Here is a 20,523-nt window from a genome sequence, read left to right as displayed (position 1 = left end):
AAAAAAAAAAAAAAAAAAAAAAAAAAAAAAAAAAAAAAAAAAAAAAAAATACCACCACTAGACCAAATGCCCTTATAGAACCTACTATTATTGTCATTTTAACTTCACATGGTCTATCACACAGTTGAAGCAGCATTGTCACTCGAGCCCATTCATTGGTAACTATTTTTTTTTTTGTTTTATTTCAAAATTATGTGTTTTATCCTTTTATCCGTAGAATAAATTACAACCACAATTCTACAACAATTTATCCTTTTATAAGTAGGATAAATTACAATGAATACTGAGAAAAGAAATCCCAAAAAAATAAGTAGAAGGTTGAGAATTTCACTCAACCACAATTCTACCACAAGAATGACATGAAACTTGCATAGATGATGCTTGGATTTTGAAGGGGAACTTCTCAACTTGAGAGATCAATTTCATTCATCACAAATCTGATTTTTACATAATAATTTGTGGGTATTTATAGTCTCCCACAAAATAAGTTAGTAGCCGGGATTCAATCTCGATCCCCTTAAATCTCCAAAAAAAAAAAAAAAAAAGTCAATTTTACAATTCTACCATTACAAACTTTATGAAATTAAAAATAAATAAAGTTTTCTAACAACTCATGTAACGATGCTTGCAACTTCATTTGCTCCTTCAACTGTGTAAATATTCACTTCTGAAGTTCCAAATTGTCCTTTCTCAATCTAATAAGCTTGTAACACATGAAATAATAGTTGAACTGAGCCTATCCAATTTTGTAGATGAAGAATGAATGCTTGTTGAATCTTCTTAGCATTGGATCGTGTAATAGGTCTAGTTGAAACATTTGGAACACCGTGATCCATATCATCTTCCCCCTCTTCAAAAGGATTCATCTTCGAATCAGAAAATCATCACCTACATCAAAAGGACTCAAGTCAGCAACTTTGAAAGTAGAACGTGCTGAAAATTCTCCTAGAAGATCATTTTATATGCATTGTTATTAATTCTTTCAAGGACTTGATAAGTGTCATCCCTCCTGGATGTAACTTTGTCTTCCTTTGAGATGGGAATCACTCCTTGCGAAAATGTATCCAAACCCAGATAGTTATCTGGTTGAAAAATGATTTCATTCCGTCCTTTGTTAATTCTTGAAGCAACATTGAAATTTTGTTTCTCAATTGTCTACTTCTCCTCCTTATGAGTGATTATTTCTTTTTAAAATTAGTTGACTATTTAATCTAAATTTAGTGATTATTTCTTTTTAAAATTTCAGAATTTTCATTTTCATTGTTATAGTCTTTAAGATGAATTTTTATTTTTAATGTTAGTGGGGATAGCTCAGTTTGGAGAGCGTCATTGAAGATCTGAAAGTCACGTGTTTGATCCACGTTCACCCCACCTAATTCAAGTCGACTAACTTGCATAACCTGATTATTCAATCTAAAATGAGTGATTATTTCTTTTTAAAATTACTCGACTATTTAATCTAAATTTAGTGATTATCTCTTTTTAAAATTTCAAAATTTTCATTTTGAATGTTATACGGGATAGCTTAGGTTGGAGTCTGTAATATTGAAGATTTGAAGGTCACGTGTTGGTTCGACATTCACCACACCTGATTCAAGTAGTATAACTTACTATCTTATCAAAATTTAGAGTTGATTTATTTTTAAAATTTCAATGAATTAGCGTAATTTATTTTTAAAATTTCAATGAATTAGGGTAAATAATTTTACTGATGAATAGCTGAATTGGGAGTGAGAGTGGGTCTGTAGATCTAAAGATAGCATGGATTCCTAATTCTTTATTTGACTATAAATGCTCTATAAGAATTCTTTATTTGATTATAAATGCTCCATAAGACATTTAATAAAATGACTCATTTTATTGCATGGAACAAAAAAATTGATGTTCCTGTAGAATTGTCAATACGTTCTATTTTCAATATTGTTAAGTTGAGTCCTTTTGATGTAGGTGATGATTTTTCTGATTCGAGGACGAATCCTGAAGAGGGGGATGATGATAAGAATCACGGTGTACATTCTACTTTCAATGTTGCTGAGTTGAGTCCTTTAGATGTAGGTGATGATTTTTCTGATTCGAGGACGAATCCTTTTGAAGAGGGGGATGATGATAAGAATCACGGTGTTCCAACTGGACCTATTACACAACCCAAGGCCAAGAAGATTCAACAAACATTCATACTTCATCTACAAAATTGGATAGGCTAGGTTCAACCATCAATTCATGTGTAACAAGTTGATTCATTTGAGTCAAGACCATTTGGAGATTTAAAAGTAAATATTTGCACAGTTGAAGTACTGGATGAAGTTGCAAGCATCATTTCATGAGTGGTTAGAAAACTTTATTTATTATTTTAATATCATAAAGTTTGTAATGCTTAAATTGACTTCGTTTTGTGTGGAGATTTAAACGGATCGAGATTAAATCACCATCACTTGTTGGAAGACTATAACTACCCAAAAATTATTATGTAAAAGAATATTTGTGATCAATGAAATTGATATCTCAAGTTGAGACGACCCCCCTTGTAGAAATCTGAGCATATCTTTGTCATTTCTAAGTTTCATGCAATTCTTGTGGCAGATTGCATCTGAGTCATTCAATCAAGCCTTGATCAAGTTCGATTGTGAAGTGACTCAGTTTCGAAAAAGGTTCCAAATCTTGTTTCTCAATCTTGGATCTCATCATCTAATTCTAGTTTTATCTCTTGGTTGATCCAAATTTTGTATAAGAAGGTGTTAATTTTTTTAATACAAGGGTTCTTGCTTCTACAAAAGCTTGGCTCGTTGGGCTAAAGATTACGGTTGGGCTATCATCCTTCAACGGGATCTTCTATCCCCATGACTTGCTCTAATGCAGTCGTTCTTCTAACGCCGATGACACGTCCAGTTGTCGAGATTGGTAATGTGAGTTTGTAACCCATCTATTGAGGTTCTTGGAATGATTCTATAGCTTATCATTACCATGTTGGGAGTTGGATCATGGGTCTTGGGCCAAGGAATCCTTGATTTACCGCCCCTTCGAGTTGAAGGAAGTGTCGTAAGGCTAATTTTTTTTCAATTTTTTTTTCAATTTTATCGATTTTTTTTAGTAATTTTATTTCAATTTTGTCAAACTCACTCAGGTGCTCATCTCAATCATTTCAGCCTTGTTCGCGTTCAATAAGAGAGACCTTGGAAATAACCTGTAACTATTGAACTAGATTATCACATTAACAATTTGAATCAAATAAAGTGACATTAACCATTTGAATCACCTCAACCCCACTCGTTGAACTTGACCAAATGTCTATAACATAACACTAACAGAGGTACAAAGTTCATAAAAGTCTTTTTAATCTAAAATACCATTGAACTTGACCATTATAGTGCCTCTCAAACGTAGGTAAAGTTTAAATTCGGGTTTCCTTGTCAAACTCACTCGAGTGCTCATCTCAACCATGATGGCGTTCAATAAGAGAGACCTCGAAAATAGCCAGATTATCGCATTAACCATTTAAATCACCTCAACCCCACTTGTTGAAATTGAAACAAATATCTATAACATAACACTAACATAGGTACGATGTTCATAAAAGTCTTTTTAATCTAAGATACTATTGAACTTGACCATTAAAGTGCCCCTCAAAATGAGGTAAATTTTAAATATAATGTGTGTCAAAAGATGAAACTATAAAATAAAAAGAAATAAGAAAATAATATTCAATTTCAGAGAATCAAACCAGAATCTCCGAGGTGAAAGCCAAATATCAAAACCGTTGGACAACAATGAATTTTTGGTGTAGTTGTCCTAAAGTCTTTTGTCTAATCGCTGAAGAGTTTTACTATGATGTTTTGGGTAATGTCTAACTCTTCGACACGTCCTTTCATGTGTGTGATAGAGTTCTCGAAATTACCGCGACGTTTCGAGCTGTTCGATCGTGTGGCTTTTTCTTCAAAAGGGTCAACATCAAACGTCAGGTCTTTGATTGGCAACCCATCTAGAGGAGCGTCGATTGCCTCGATTCCATCAACAGTCTTCCTATGAGTTTATGGGGCATGACCCGTTTTTTATACCATTCACCTTCGAGCGCCACCATAGTTTTGCATCATCCATGAGAGTGCCACCATAGTTTTGCATCGTCCATGAGATGCATTGCGACCAACGTAACTCTTAGGTCCTATGAGCAAGTTCCAGTAACCTTCAAGTATTGTTCTACATCAAAAATAAAGCTTTTTCATTCCTTAGCTTCCCGGTTTTCATTTAAGGGGTCGTGTTTTTGGATTTTAAGTTTGTTAAGCCCACATGAACTTGCCTTGAGGTGTGGTTCTCTACAGCCCAACTTGTCAAACTCACTCGGGTGCTCATCTCAACCATGATGTCGTTCAACAAGAGAGACCTCGAAAACAATTGGATTATCGCATTAACCATTTGAATCACCTGCTCATCTCAACCATGACGTTGTTCAACAAGAGAAACCTCGAAAATGACTTAATTATCGCATTAACCATTTGAAATTGAACAAAGTATCTATAACATAACTCTAACAAAGGTCGGAAGTTCATAAAAGTCTTTTTAATCCAAGATAGAAACTGTAAAATAAAATTAAATAAGAAAATAATATTCCATTGTCGAGAATGGAACCCAAGTCTCCTGGGTGAAAGCCAAATATCCTGACCGCTGGACAACAATAGATTTTTAATGTGGATGTGCTGAAGTCTTTTGTCAGATCGCTGAAGAGTTTTAGCATGATCTTTTGCTTAATGTCTAACTCTTCGACAAGTCCTTCCCTATGTGTGTTAGAGTTCTCAGAGTTACCACGACGATTCGAGCTGTTCGATTGTGTGGCTCTTTCTTCAAAAGAGTTGATATCAAATGTTAGGTCTTTGATTGGCAACCCATCCAGGGGAGCCTCGATTGCATCGATTCCATCAACAATCTTCCCATGAGTTTATGGCGCAACCCATTTTTTATACCATTCACCTTCGAGCACTACCATAGTTTTGCATCGTCCATGAGATGCATTGCGGCTAACGTAACTCTCAGGTCATATGAGAAAGTTCCTATAGCCCTCAACTCTCAGGTCGTATGATAGAGTTCTTAGAGCTACCGTGACATTTCGAGGTGTTCGATCGTGTGGCTTTTTCTTCTAAAGAGTCAACATCAAATGTTAGGTCTTTAATTGGTAACCCATCAAGGGGAGCGTCGATTGCATCGATTCCATCAACGATCTTCCCATGAGTTTATGGTGCATGACCCATTTTTTATATCATCCACCTTCGAGCGCCGCCGTCCATGAGATGCATTGTGGCCAACGTAACTCTTAGGTCCTATGAGCAAGTTCCTGTAACCTTCAAGTATTTTTCTACGTCAAAAATAAAGTTTTTTATTTCCTTGCATCCCGGTTCCCATTTAAGGGTTTGTGTTTTTGGATTTTCAGTTTGTTAAGCCCAACATGAGCTTGGCTTAGGGTGTGGTTATCTACGACCCTCCTTGTCAAACTCACTCTGGTGCTCATCTTAGTCATCTCAGCCATGATGGCGTTCAACAAAAGAGACCTTGAAAATGATCGGATTATCACATTAACCATTTGAATGACCTCAACGTCACTTGTTGAAATTGAACCAAATATCTATGACATAACACTATTAAAGGTTCAAAGTTCATAAAAGTCTTTTTAATCTAGGATACTATTGAACTTGATCTTTATAGTACCTCTCAAACCAAGTTCATAAAAGTCTTTTGAATTTAAGATACTATTAAACTCATCCATTAAAGTGCTTCTCAAACCTAGGTAAAGTTTAAATATAATTAGTGACAAAAGATGAAACTATAAAATAAAAGAAATAAGAAAATAAAATTTCATTGTCGAGAATCAAACTCGGGTCTCCCCGATGAAAGCCAGATCTTCTGTGTAATGTATAACTCTTGTCACATTTTTTTTATGTATGTGATAGAGTTCTCAGAGCTACCGCCACGTTTCTTGTTGTTCGATCCTGTGGCTCTTTCTTCAAAAGAGTCATCATCAAACATTAGGTCTTTGATTGGAAACCTATCCAGAGGAGTGTCGATTGCTTCAATTCCATCAATGGTCTTCCCATCATGATTTTTTGGTGCATGACCAGTTTTTTATACAATTAACCTTCAAGCGTCACCATAGTTTTGCATCATCCATGAGATGCATTGTGGGCCAACGTAACTCTCAGGTCCTCTGAGCAAGTTCCTATAGTCCTGAACTATAATATCAAAACATATTAACATATTTGATATGTTAAATATTAAAATAATTGATGTGTATCATAAACATTAAATAAAAAAATATATTTGAAATTTGAATGAGATTCATATTAATAAAACATATATTATGATATTCTACGACATTTTAATATTATTTAAATAAGATATTATATCTTAATGTATTACGTGTTCAAATATATAATTTGACAAAAATTATCACAAGTTCACAGTAAATAGAATCCTAAGGTTACGTAAAAAAGCATCAAACCCTACATACCAACATTTTAGGTGATATTTTGCAGAGGAAGCTGATAAGGTCTTCAAAGAGCATGTGGTCATGTCTGACATTTTAGGTTAACAACATGGTGAAAAGAAACCAGAAATTCTGATACCCGTAATTAACTACAAACCTTTAAATAAGGTTTTAGAATAAATAAGATATCCAATCCAAAACAAAAATGATTTGATAAAAAGAATTTAGAGTCAAATGTTTTTATAAAATTTGACATGAAATTGGGATTTGGGAAAATTCTAATTTCCTAGAAGGACAAATATAAAATAGCATTTATGTCCAATTTAGAAAATATGAGATGAACTTCATGCCATTTAGGCTTAAAAAATGCTCCATCCGAATTTCAGAAGATTATGAATGATATTTTCAATCCTTTCAAAAAATTTCTATAGTTTATATTGATGATGTGTTGATATTTTCTAAAACCATTAAGATCAACACTTTAAACATCTACATACATTCATTAATGTAATCAAAAGAAATCAGCTAGTTGTGTACATTCATTAATAGTTGTGTCCGTTTTCTTGGATTTTAAATTTATTTGAGCCTTATTAAAACCCATCCAATGGTCTTTGTCTCAAACTTTGGTGATGACGTATCCTAACAAAGCCAACCTCAAAAAAAATTTAGGTTCTCTCAATTACGTGTCTTATATCCTTCAAGATATCAAACACATTTACAAATGTCTTGATGAGTGTCTTCAAAATAATACAAAGTCTTCATTTGTAAGGGATATCTCTATAACCCAAAAAAAATCAAATCATTAGTCAAATAAACTCTCTACTTAAGTCTTATTGACCCAAGGGCAGATCTCATAATGAAACGTGACGCATCAAATATCTGATATGGAGATATCTAAAGTTGTCAAAGAGGACAGAGAATCAATTATCATATTTCATTCAAAAGCCTCCAATAATACCATACAAATTAAAAATAGTAAAAAAAAAAATATATATTCTTTCCATTGTACCCTGTGTACAAACATTTTTAAAGAAAATTTAATTAACAAAACTATTAAAATCTATTCGAGAGTCAAATTTAGTTTTAGAAAAAGAAGGGAATAATCTAGTTTCAAAAAAAAAAAAAATTGGGTAAATTTTGTTGTGGTTTGATTTTAAAATTATACCTATAAAAGAAGTTGAAAACACCTTGGGAGATTACCTATGGGAGAGTTTCTAATAAAGTCTCTCTTCTCTCCTCTGTCTTCTCAAACTCATACTAATCCAACCAATCATTTGCATGGACTCAAAAGTTCAATTACATATAAAAAAAAAGTTGAAAACACCTTGTGAAAGTCTGTAAGGATACTACGACCTCTAGCTTTGCAAAATTCAGCGTTGTTGGCGCTTATCAAAATCGCTGCAAAAATAAAGTTTAACAAGTGGTTCTATGGTGTAGTGGTTAGCACTTTCGACTTTGAATCTAACGACCTGTGTTTAATTCCCGATAAGTAATCCACCAATTCATACAAAGTTGGTCTATAGCCGATTTGGTAGGGTCACTTTTGGACCGATAATCTGTAGAAGGGGTCACTAAGGTTGAGATCATACAAAATGGGTCCATAGCTCAATGTTAGAGCATTTGATTGCTGATCAAGATTTACCAATTCGAACTTAGTTGGGCCCTTCTATCTTGGATAGAATTTTGTTACACGTTGTGGACTGACACTATGTCTAAGGGGTCACTAAGGTTAAAATCCTACAAAAATGGATCCATGGCTCAGTGGTAGAGAATTTGATCGGTCACCCGTTTGAACTTGGTTGCCATTTTTTTTGGATAGACACTTTTTACACTTTTGGACTGACACTCTGTAAAAGGGGTCACTAAGGTTGAAATCATGTAAAATGGGTCCATAGCTTAGTGGTAGAGCATTTGACTGCAGATTAAGAGGTCATCAGTTTGAATTTGGTTGGGCCCTTTTATTTTGGACAAAGTCACCCCCGAGTGTCTAAAGGAAAAGAAATAAGAATAATTATCCATTCCAAACCTTGGGCCCTTTTATTTTGGACAAAGCCGACCACCAAGTGTCTAAAGGAAAAGAAATAAGAATAATTATCAATTCCAAACCTTATTCCAAAGTCCTCCACCACATAGAACCATGTACTTAGAACCTAAGGGCCACTTCTCGGACAAGAATCAAAAAATCATTAAGAAAAGTGTGTGGTATCCAAGCACCCACTATGAACATGGTCAAAAACTTACAATTAGGCTACTTAATGAGTCTTTGTAACTAAGGACAAACAACACCAACTATTGTTGATATTTTGAATATAATGTAAATGTAAATATATGTGTTCATTATATTTTAATTCTTTTTTTATTTCGAGAAAACATTCTACTTTGTTTTCAACCTCTCTTAACTTGCAATGGGTGCTTCGAGAACCCACCGAAAATGGGTCATGACTCTTTTTTTGTTTTCATTTACTCCTCCTAAATCTATAAAATGTCTCCTATTTTTATTCCTAAGTTTGCCGGCGGCATTGTTTGTTGTCGAGCTTGATAATGTGAGTTTGTAACTCATCCGTTAGGGCTCTTGGAATGATTCTCTAGATTATCCCTTCCATGTTAGGAGTTGGGCCATGGGTCATGGGTGAAGGAACGGTTGGTTTACCGCCCCCTAAGAGTTATGTTGAGGCTAGTTTCACATAGTATCATTGTCTTTTAGATTACAATTCTTTTCTACTTTATCTAAATTTTTTAAATATGGGTTCATTTCCAAATGCATGCTAACACCCTTATTGTTGAATAAATGACTATTATGATTATAAGTCAACTGAGTTAAGTGGAAATAAATTTTGAAGATGAAATTAAAGTATTAATTTTGATGTCATCTTTACCTGAGTTTTGGGATATTGTTATTAATGAGAATCAATCTAATGCCATTAGAAAAAGAATGGTCAACATAAGATATTTGTAACAAATAAATATTTTGTCCCCTGTGATATATCAAATCACTCATTTGAAATTCCTTAATAATAAACCAGAAGTCTTACATCTTTTATAGAAGAAAGTTCCTTAAATAGAAGTCTTATTAGATACTTCTAAGCATTTAGAGATCAACTAGACACAAAGATAAATATTCTAAAAAAAATTAGGGGTTAAACTTTTAGTTAACGTAATTTAAGAAACTTATGATTTTTATATTATCAAGAGTTTAATTGAGCTAGGTCGATTCAATCTAGTGGACCCAAGAATTGAACCGAACAAAACCAACCAGTTAGTAACATGATTTAGTGAAAGCATTTTCACACAAAGTAGAAGCAATAATGGAGGGTTTGAAATAATATAGTTTTCACCCCTTGTTTCTCGAGTGAATATTGAAATAATATAGTTTTCATGTTAAGTTTTGCACGGAAGAAAAGACTGGGATGTAAAGTATTATTTCAATTTGTTTGTAATATACAACAATATATAAATTAACTATAAGAAATATATAAAATTACATATTCTCTAAGAGCTTCAATCAACACTGGAGGGTTACTTCTACAACCACTCTAAAGGTGCTCAAGATCACAACGAGTTAGATAAAACAGCTCTAGAACTTTGAATCCAATAACTTGAGTTTGACTCGTGATAGGATCTCTCTTCTTGTGGAATCTGCATAAAATAGGAAAAACCATTCCAAAATAAATTTTTAGAAGGGGTTCTATGGTGTAGTGGTTAGCACTTTGGACTTTGAATCCAACGACCTTGGTTCAACTCCCGGTAGGACCTTCACCATTCTTAAGTTATTCTGAACTTGCTCCGCTTCATGCCTTCCAAGGCTTCATGAACATGACCTTTGCTTGAGGTATTGTTATTGGTTCCTTTTTAGGAACTAAACCTTAGAGGTCTCATTTAGGTGAGGGAGATAATAAGTTCATCATGGATCCTAGCAACTTGTTAAGCATGATATTTGCATTAACCTAGGTGTTCCTAGGTTTATGCATAACGTCTTGGGTCAAGCTTGGAACTTATAAGTTCTTAGGAAAAGCCCAGCATGATATTGTGCACGTAGTATCTATTAGAGACCAAGGGTACATCACTTTAGTTATCCTAGGAGGTAAAGTCATATGGAACGTGATGAGCATTTTCTCCCATATCTTGGTTTCGCTAACTAAAGTTTTCCAATAACTCCCAAACTCCATTACATTATATAACCTCTCGAGATAAGGATCCATACAACATTTCATAAAATAAGATCTATTGAGAAAACCCGAGAAAAGGTCAAATTTTGAGTTGACTTGGATAGTTTAGTTGAACTGGTCGTATCATCGTTTTCTTCCTCTTAATAGGAAGAAGATGCGCATTTTTTGCATCGCCGCCATCTGAAACTCGGCCTGTACAGCCACATTTATAGCGTTTCTCTCCTCGATTTCTTCGTGAAACTTAAAGATGGATGTTGCAAGAAAGGGCAAGGGATTTATTTGATAACTTCTCGTGGATCGTAGCCTAAGATATTCGCTACCAAAGATCATCTAAAATCTAATTTATCGCTGGAGATAAAACAAAGGATTTCTTATTAGGTAGCCAATTCTAGGGGTTTCAAGGCCCTATTTCTTCATTAAACCCCTTCCATATCCTATCTTCAGGCTAAAGGAATTGGTTTGGAGGAACTTCTTTGAGTGTAGGACCTTAATTTCCAAAAATGGTTCTCGGTATGCAACTCACTCGAAACACCAGATTTTTGATCTCGTGGGTAGCTTGTTCTACGACGTCTCAGCTCTCGATTCCTTCATCAAGTTTCGAAACCAATTTCCTTCAATTTGGCACGCGCTCGAGGTTATTTTTCTTCGTGGTCTTCTATGGAAGCATTCCTTGGAGGTGCAGAAACTGGTTGGAATCATTCTTGCTCGACGAGTCATCATGTATCCTCGGATTGGATTTTAAAGTTTTTCTTGAAGTTCTTCAATGGCGGATTGAATTGGGGGAATAGTTTCTGAGCACTTTCAGCACTCTATTCCTTCATAAAACTTGTGGATAATCTTGTTGAGAAACTGTAGGAATAAGTTTGAAGAGAAATGGTGGAGGATTGCTCTCAAATTTGGAAGAAATCTGAGAGTAGGAGACCCATAATCTAAACGCTTATTGCCGTCAATTGGGGGATCGACCTTTCTTGATTCTTATTCCGTATTGTTGCTCCTACTTCAGACTTTATAGGAGGAGCTTAAACCGACATTGAGAACTCCAGATTCTTCGTTATTTAGAAGTTTGAAGAGAAATGGTGGAGGATTGCTCTCGAATTTGGAAGAAATATGAGAGTAGGAGACCCACAATCTAAACGCTTATTGCCTTCAATTGGGGGATCGACCTTTCTCGACTCTTATTCTGTATTGTTGCTCCTACTTCCGACCTTATAGGAGGAGCTTAAACCGACATTGAGAACTCCAGAATCTTCGTTATTTAGAGATCGAACTTTCTGGATAATTTTGTGGAGATATCAACTCCGATCATAGTCTTACCGACCTTGGCTTTGAATACTACTCGTTGGATGTGATGATCCGTGCGTGTTCGTTCTAGATCATATCAAATTTTGGAAGAGATCCGACGGTCGAGATTTGAGTTCGAAAGATTTTTCTCAGATGGGCACGGTAGATGATCTGATTCTAATTAGAGTGACATTTCTGTAATTATCCATTCTTCCAGTGGTATTTTGGTAACTTGCCACTTTCTGAATATTTTATTATTATTTTTCTTCAAAAAAAATCCATAATTTTTCTACAAATTTTTTTTTTTTAATCATTTTTCCCTTTTTTTTTTTTAAATATTGAGATTCCTTCTAAATAAGGAATTACAAATCGGGAAAGATTCTTGATAATTGATAAAATAACTTTTTTTTCTCTTTTGATTTACTTTTTCCTTTCCAATCCTTTTCAAAAGGCCTTTTAACTCCTTGAAATCACTTGTTAGGGTACACGAGTGACTTGACTAAGTCCTTTGTTCTTGCTTAATCCTTTAATTTTTTTCCTCTCAATCCTTTGGGTCTTTCATGAAGGGCTTATTTTATGGGAGAAATTTCCTTCATTTTTGGGGTGTTATATATACATACTCGTTACAAACACAAAACAAGAAGTAGACTCAAAAGAAGAACAAAAAATACTAGATTAAAAATAGAGGTTAGTCCATGGCCCACACTCCAAAGTCTGCTCTCATCCATGACCAACTCTCAGTTACTTGAAAAAAAAAATGATAAACATGGAGTGAGTAAAACTTAGTAAGTAGCCCACTAGTAGGTTCTTAATCGCGACCTTAAGCTAAGATATTACTTCTTGTTATGTTTTCAGGATCTTATATTGATCTTGAAAACCTTCCCCTAAAATAACCTTCAATTTTTTCCTCATGAACACAATTTTCTCCCATCTATCATTTTTTTAACACTTTTGAAAGTTAAAGAGTAGTTTTGATGCTTTTTTTTTTTTTTTTTTTGTTGAAAATTCAACCGTATTTAAAAAAGAAATTATGAGTATTTTTTTTAGATAAAATGCAAAGTTTAATGGTATTTTTATTAATTTAGATTATAATTTAAAAAACAATACAAATTTTTGTTGATTAAGTTAATATTAATTTTATTAAAATACATAACACCACATCAAAATTAATTTATTTGGACTAAAATTAAAACTAAAAAATCAATTTATTTTAAACTAAAAAATTAATTTATGTTAAAACTAAAAAGTATACTTCCTTTGATTAAAACATCCCTTATCCCAACTATAAAGAATTTAATTTCAAGCTCTCTTCTAATAGACAAACGATTTATTAACCTCTGTTGTAAGATTTCACTTCATCAATTTAAGTAGCGTTCAACTATAAATATCGAATTTTAAAGTATTCCTCGACAAAGTAAACCTGTTGAAACTATCTATCAAAGGTGTTCCTAATGAGTTGTGGAGAAGTGTTTCCTTCAATTCTAATTTCAATTAAGGATGTCAATGACAAAAAAGTGCAAGAGGCTAGAAGGTTTGTAATGGAAGAAAATAACAAGAGTCATGGACATCGTTTCGTTTACAAGCTGTATCATGTGTCTTATTCATGGTTACTTAAATCTCGTTGAATTAGTGCGCCTTTCACATCAGAGACATTTCTGCCTTAAACCGAGCTCTTTGCAATAGTGAACTTATTAAAAAATCTTTGCTTGCTGCAACATTTGCTTGACACAATTGAACCAAAGGATGGTATGGACGACATGGCAAGAAATTTTTTTTGTTTTGACTGGGCATGCCATATTCTATTGTTCTTATATATCTTCAATTAAATGTGATTAAAGCAAAGAAGTATAGACATGATTTCCAACCAACCCTTCCTTTATAGTTAGTTTGACGAATGGGTTTTTGTTATCATTTTATCGTTAACCCTTCCGCTTGATTTTGTGTTATGATATCATACAAGGAATGAGAAGCGACCTTACTTGGACAAAATTATATACCGTTTGATAATTATTGTTGATAACAAAGATAAATTAAATTATAAGCATTTAAGTTCAAAAAATAATAAATTACTTGTACACTTTTACTTATAATCTTCATATTCTTTATATAGCGATAAGGAAGGGAGGGATAGAAAAGATACTCATAATATCATTATGACTATGTCATATTTCATTAATAAAAGAGAGTAATACATCCACAAACACACCCACCTATATTTCGAGAGAGAGAGAGAGAGAGAGAGAGAGTTTATTATAAGTAGAGATAGCATTCTAGTAGTTGTATTGCTACTTGGAGACAAGGAACTCGAGAACTTCTTTAAAAGATGAGAGCTTATGAGTAGGTGGCGATGGATATATCACATGCACAAAAAGAAAGTTCTGCACCTTTATAATAAAAGACCAAGGAATATCATCGTTATTTATAACTTCTATCACAATAATATAAATTCTGCGAGGACAACGTTCACTAGTCATACCAACTAGACCGTTCACCACACGCTTGTATAGATGAAACGATGTCCACTATTTTTGTTATTCTTTTCAACTACGAACCTTCCTGCATTAAGCAGTACTAGGATATTGACATCCTTAATTGGTACTAAAGCATCTAAAGGCAACCCTTCCACAAGGCTCATTCTAACACCTTTAGTAAATAGTTCCCAGAAACATTGTTAGGCCGATTTTGTTTATGAATACTTAAGAATTTGAAATTTATAGTTGTAGTTGAACGCTACTTAAATTGATGAAGTGAAATCTTACAATAGAGTCTAATAAAGCGTTTGTCCATTAGAATAGGTTGGAATTAAATTCTTTATAGTTCGAGACAATAATTGTATTCTTTAAGTAATTGAGACTAGTGTTACTAGTACTTGTTAGTATATTTGAGTATAAATATTAAAATGATCAGTTATTAAATATTGTTTGAATTAAAGCGTTTATAATCAAATGATCTTCATAACCTAATTCATAAAAAAATAAATAAAATAATTAGGAAGCATTTATGTGCTAGATCAGAATAAGATGCATAAAAAGAACTTGCCGTAATTACTTTATTCATCGACCTTTAATCTTAAAAGTAACTTAAAATATTGCAATATTGTGATTGAATCGCTTATTATGAAATTAGGGCCAAACTAAAAAAATAATATTTTTAAAAGAGGGAAAATTCATAAGCCAACCAAAATATGTATTCAAAGATGAAGAATTCACAACAACAATCTCAAACAATATTAATTAGCATCTTGTCTTTTGGTTTGTCACATTTTCAAACATGAACAAACCTCAATTTCGAGTCGGTGAGTATTATGGATCATAATCAACAGTACTTTGCAAGTAGCTTTGAGCATTCACAAAAGGTCGAAAGTTGAATTTCTTTAGAATGGTAACCAAATAACCGATGATTATTGTTGAATTTCCAAAAAATACACCACAAATTTCATTTATAGATATAAATGGGACCATTGATATAAAACCCTGATTATACAATTGCATCTTCACTAACAAACCCACTTCGGAGTGATCATCTTCACCAGAGGCTGCAAATTAAGAAGCCTTCCAGGATTACTCAAAAGTGAACTTTTAAGACAAATGAAGCTATATTTGAATAAGAAAAATCATGTTACATGTGATTATCATTATGATTCCATTCACTTCCAGCCGTACATTACCCTTTCTGGTTACAACCATGCTTGAGTTGTTGCCCAGCTTCACTGAATCTCTGAAACTTCCCTCAAAATCTGAAAAATATTCCTTCTTCCCACACATATGATTGCTACATCCAGTGTCAAGGAACCACATATCTTCTCTATTGGCCTTATTCATATTCACGTACGCCATCAGCGACATCTCTTCTCGATTCTCTGCATAGTTTGTCTCCTTCTCCTTGCTTTGACATTCCCATTGAAAATGTCCTAGCTTGTGATAGTTATAGCACTCCACTGTGGCCTTGTTGAAGGTTTGTCTTCCTCGTCTGGTATTGCTTTGTCATTCCCATTGAAAATGTCCTAGCTTGTGACAATTATAGCACTCCACAATGGCCTTGTTGAAAGTTTGTCTGCCTCGTCCCCTTCCCCTGTCTCTAAAGCTTCCACGACATTGGCTCCTTCCTCCAGCAGACTGCACAAGTGGACTCTCCATCGACATACTTTTATTATGACACACGTAGAAGACTACTGCTTCTAGTTTTAACTAGTTTAGAGCATGGCTCTGATACCAAAATGTTAGGAACAGAAAAAGAAAACTGGAAAGATCAAAAGAATTGGGAGAAATCTCTCATCCAATTAAAGGATGACTAAATCAAATCTAATTCAAATAACTAGATCAAATCTAATCCAAAGAACTCAATCAAATCTAATCTAACAGTTACCATTTCTATTTGGTATCATATTTATGTCTCGTATCTATATCTCATTTTTATTTTTGTAACTCTGAGATATTTTGCTTTTATAAATAGATATCTTCACGAAAATAAGTTTAATTTATGTTGAGATGAAGAACAAAAATTGAACTCCAAGGACGTTGATACTTGGGACTTTGATTCCTCTTAGTGTGAAGCATGCATCTTGCAATTACTTGGGTAGAGAATGTGTTTCACTTAAAATTCACTCAAGAGAAAATAATCAAATAACGAACCATATTTGAGAGAGGATAACTTTTTTTTTTTTTTAATCTTTGGGAAACAAGAAAGAATAAAGATTAAAACATGGCATGAATGACATCTTCTTGAATCTTTGTTTTGTTCTCGTAAATGTATATAAAAAAAATCTTATATATTTTTAGATATAATTTAAGATTACCTATTTAATAAAACTTCATCCAAACTTCTACTCATAAATTTAATTATTATTTGTATACAATTGTTAATATGTAAGAAAATACACGTACAAAATGTTTATACTATTGGTAGTACACTAGTCTTGGTTGTTTGACTAAAACAATGCAACCATTGTCCAAATTAAAGAATTTGATTCGAAGCTATCTCCTAATAGAGGGAGGCTCAATTAGACTTTGTTGTAAGATTCGACCCTATCAATTTGAATAGCGTTCTCCAACTATAAATATTGAACTCTAAAGTATTCACGAGCAAAGTAAGTTTGTTGAAACTATCTATAAAAGGGTTCCAAAGTGAGTCGTGGAGAAGATTTGCCTTAAAATCTAGTTCCAATTAAGGATGTCAATGATGAAGAAGTGCAAGCTGTTGGAAGGTTTGCCGTGAAAAATTTCAAAGGTGGTAGATATAATTTAATCTACAAGCGTATGGAAAATGGTATTTTCAATCCCATATAGGCTTTGACCCTAAATTTTATATTATTGTGATAGAAGCTATAAATGACAACAATATTCATTGGTCTAATATTGCAATTCTGAAGAAGTTCCGTCATATGCATGAGACGCTACCGCCATCCTATAAGCTCTTATCTTTTCAGGAATTCATCAAATTCCCTCTCCACAAGTAGTATAAGCTCTTATCTTTTGAGGAATCTTTTGAGGAATTCATCAAATTCCCTTTCCACAAGTAATATAAGCTCTTATCTCTCTTATCTTTTGAGGAATTCATCAAATTCCCTCTCCACATGTAGTATAAGCTTTATCTTTATCTTTGGAGGAATTCATCAAATTCCCTCTCAAATTCTAACAATAAGTCCTCTCCAATAAGTCCTCCCTCTATGTGCGGGTCCAATAAGTCCTCTCTCTATGTGCTTGTGGGACTTTTCTCTCTATGTGCTAGTGGCCATGCTTGTGGGACATTTCTCTCTATGTGCTAGTGGCCATGCTTGTGGGACATTTCTCTCTATGTGCTTGTCAGCTTGTGGGACATTTCTCTCTATGTGCTTGTGGCTATGCTTGTGGCTATGTGCTTGTTGGACATTTCTCTCTATGTGTTTGTGGCTATGCTTGTGGCTATGTGCTTGTCAGCTTGTGGGACATTTCTCTCTACGTGCTTGTGGCTATGCTTATGGCTATGTGCTTGTGGGACATAAGAATGGCATAGCCATAATTTATATAAGTATATTTTCTTTTTCGCTCGTGGGACATTACTCTCTTTTATCTATAAGAATGGCATAGCCATAATTTATATAAGTATATTTTCTTTTTCTCTCGTACCCACGTTATACATAACATGTTAAATTAATTCATACTTAAAAAAATAATTTCTCCCCTTTGGAGATACGGGGTATCGATCCCCGTACCCTCGCATGCTAAGCGAGCACTCTACCATCTGAGCTACATCCCCACAATTTTTGCATCACAAAACCCTAAATTTCCCGTCATCAATAATAGTAAAAATGAAGAAATATTGCTACCCAAAATGTCATGAATAGGGAAAAATTGAAAAGAAATAATATATTTAATATAATAGATAGTCTTATTTTTGGAGATGCACAGTATCGATCCCCGTATCTCTCACATGCAAAGCGAGCGCTCTACCATTTGAGCTACATCCCCATGATTTTTAGATTATAAAACCCTAAATGTCCCATCATCAATAATAGTGAAAATAAAAAAATATCAAAATATTAATAACAAATAGTTTGGTTTGGTGATGCGGGGCATCCATAATTGTGAAAATGAAAAAAATATAATAATAAATTAAATACTTTCTTTTGGAGAGGCGGGTTATCAATCCCCATACAACTCGCATGCAAAGCGAGCACTCTACCATCTAAGCTATATCTCTACAATTTTTACGTCACGAAACCCTAAACCTCTCATCATGAATAATAGTGAAAATGAAAAAAAATCGCTACTCATTATGTCATAAATAAGGAAATATTGAATAGAAATAAAATAATAATAACGAATAGTTTCTTTTGGAGATGCGAGGTATCAATCCCCGTATCTCTCCCATGCTACATTCCCACGATTTTACATCAAAAAACTCTAAACTTCCCGTCATCAATGATATTGAAAATGAAAAACTATCCCCGCTGATTATGTCGTAAATAAGGAAAAATTTAAAAGAACTAATATACTTAGTAATCGTTTCCTTTGTTGATGCATGGTATCGATCCCAGTACTTCTCACACATGGGATGCAAACGCTCAACCATCTAAGCTATATTCTCAAGATTCTTACATCACAAAATCCTAAACATCTCGTCATCAACAATAGTGAAAATAAAAAAATAACGCAATTCATTATGTCATAAATAAGGAAAAATTGAATAGAAAGAAAATCGTAATAACGAATAGTTTCTTTTGGAGGTATGGGGTATCGATCCAATCCACGTACCTCTCGCATACTAAGCAAGCAATCTACCATCTAAGCTACATTCCCACAATACTTATATCAAAAAACCCTAAATGTCCCGTCATCAAGTGAAAGTGAAAAAATATCTCCGCTAATTATGTCATAAATAAGGAAAGGATGAATAGAAGTAAAATATTAATAACAAATAATTTCTTTTGGAGATGCGGGATATCCCCTTACCTCTCGCATGCTAAATGAGCTCTACGATCTAAGCTACATCCCCACAATTCTTGCATCACAAAACCCTAAATTTCCAATCATAAGCTACATCCCCATTATTGTTGCATCTACATCCCCATAATTGTTGCATCATAAAACCCTAAATTTTCCATCATGAATAATATTGAAAATGAAGAAAATCTAGAGATGTAGGGTATCGATCCCCATACCTCTCGCATGCAAAGCGAGTGCTCTACCATCTAAGCTATATCCCCAAAATTCTTATGTCACAAAGTCCTAAACATCTCATCATCAGTAATAGTGAAAATGAAAAACTATCCCGACTCATTATGTCCTAAATAAGAAAAAATAGAAAAAAAAATAATATATTTAGTAATCGATTCAATCGGAGATGCAAGGTATTGATCCCCGTACTTTCCACATGGGAAATGAACGCTCTACCATTTGAACTACATCCCTACAATTCTTACATCAAAAAACCCTAAACGTCCCTTCATCAATAATTGTGAAAATGAAAAAGTATCTCTCCATATTATGTCATAAATAAGGAAATATTGAATAGAAATAAAATATTAATAATAAATAGTTTCTTTTGGAGATGCGAGGTATGGATCCTCGTACTTCTCGTATGCTAAGCCTTACCTCTCGCATGCTAAGCGAAGCTACATCCCCACAATTCTTGCATCACAAAACCCTAAATTTTCCATCATCAATAATAGTGAAAATGAAGAAATATGGCTACTCAACCTGTCATGAATAAGGAAAAATTGAAAAGAAATAATTTTCAATAATATATTTAATAACATAGTTTTATTTTGGAGATGCGTGGTATCTATCAGTTTTATTTTGGAGATGCGTGGTATCTATCATCCCCGTACCTCCCGCATGCAAAGCAAGCGATCTACCATTTGAGCTACATCCTCACGATTCTTATGTTACAAAATCCTAAACGTCTCGTCATCAATAATAGTGACATGAAAAACTATCCCTACTCATTATGTCGTAAATAAGAAAAAATTGGAAAGAAATAATATATTTAGTGATCGATTCATTTGAAGATGCAAGGTATCAACCCCGTACTTTCCACATCAGAAGTGAGCGCTCTACTATCTGAATTACATCCCCACGATTCTTACATCAGAAAACCCTAAACCTCCCGTCATCAATAATTGTAAAAATG

The 20,523-nt window shown here is 33.7% G+C and overlaps 2 non-coding genes across 2 annotated transcripts; one reads left to right on the top strand and one right to left on the bottom strand.

Moving 5' to 3' along the window:
• The first annotated feature begins 10,147 nt into the window (after nucleotides 1–10,147).
• On the top strand, nucleotides 10,148–10,219 carry TRNAQ-UUG. The gene has a single exon. It is a non-coding gene; the product is annotated as a tRNA-Gln (tRNA).
• Nucleotides 10,220–18,075: 7,856 nt separating this feature from the next.
• Nucleotides 18,076–18,147, bottom strand: TRNAA-AGC. The gene has a single exon. It is a non-coding gene; the product is annotated as a tRNA-Ala (tRNA).
• Nucleotides 18,148–20,523: the final 2,376 nt, after the last annotated feature.

This window comes from Cucurbita moschata, unplaced genomic scaffold, assembly GCF_002738365.1.
Source record: "Cucurbita moschata cultivar Rifu unplaced genomic scaffold, Cmos_1.0 Cmo_Scf00092, whole genome shotgun sequence".
Lineage (NCBI taxonomy): Eukaryota > Viridiplantae > Streptophyta > Magnoliopsida > Cucurbitales > Cucurbitaceae > Cucurbita > Cucurbita moschata.
Note: the sequence above shows the minus strand (reverse complement) of the source record. Positions and strands in the feature narration are given on the sequence as shown.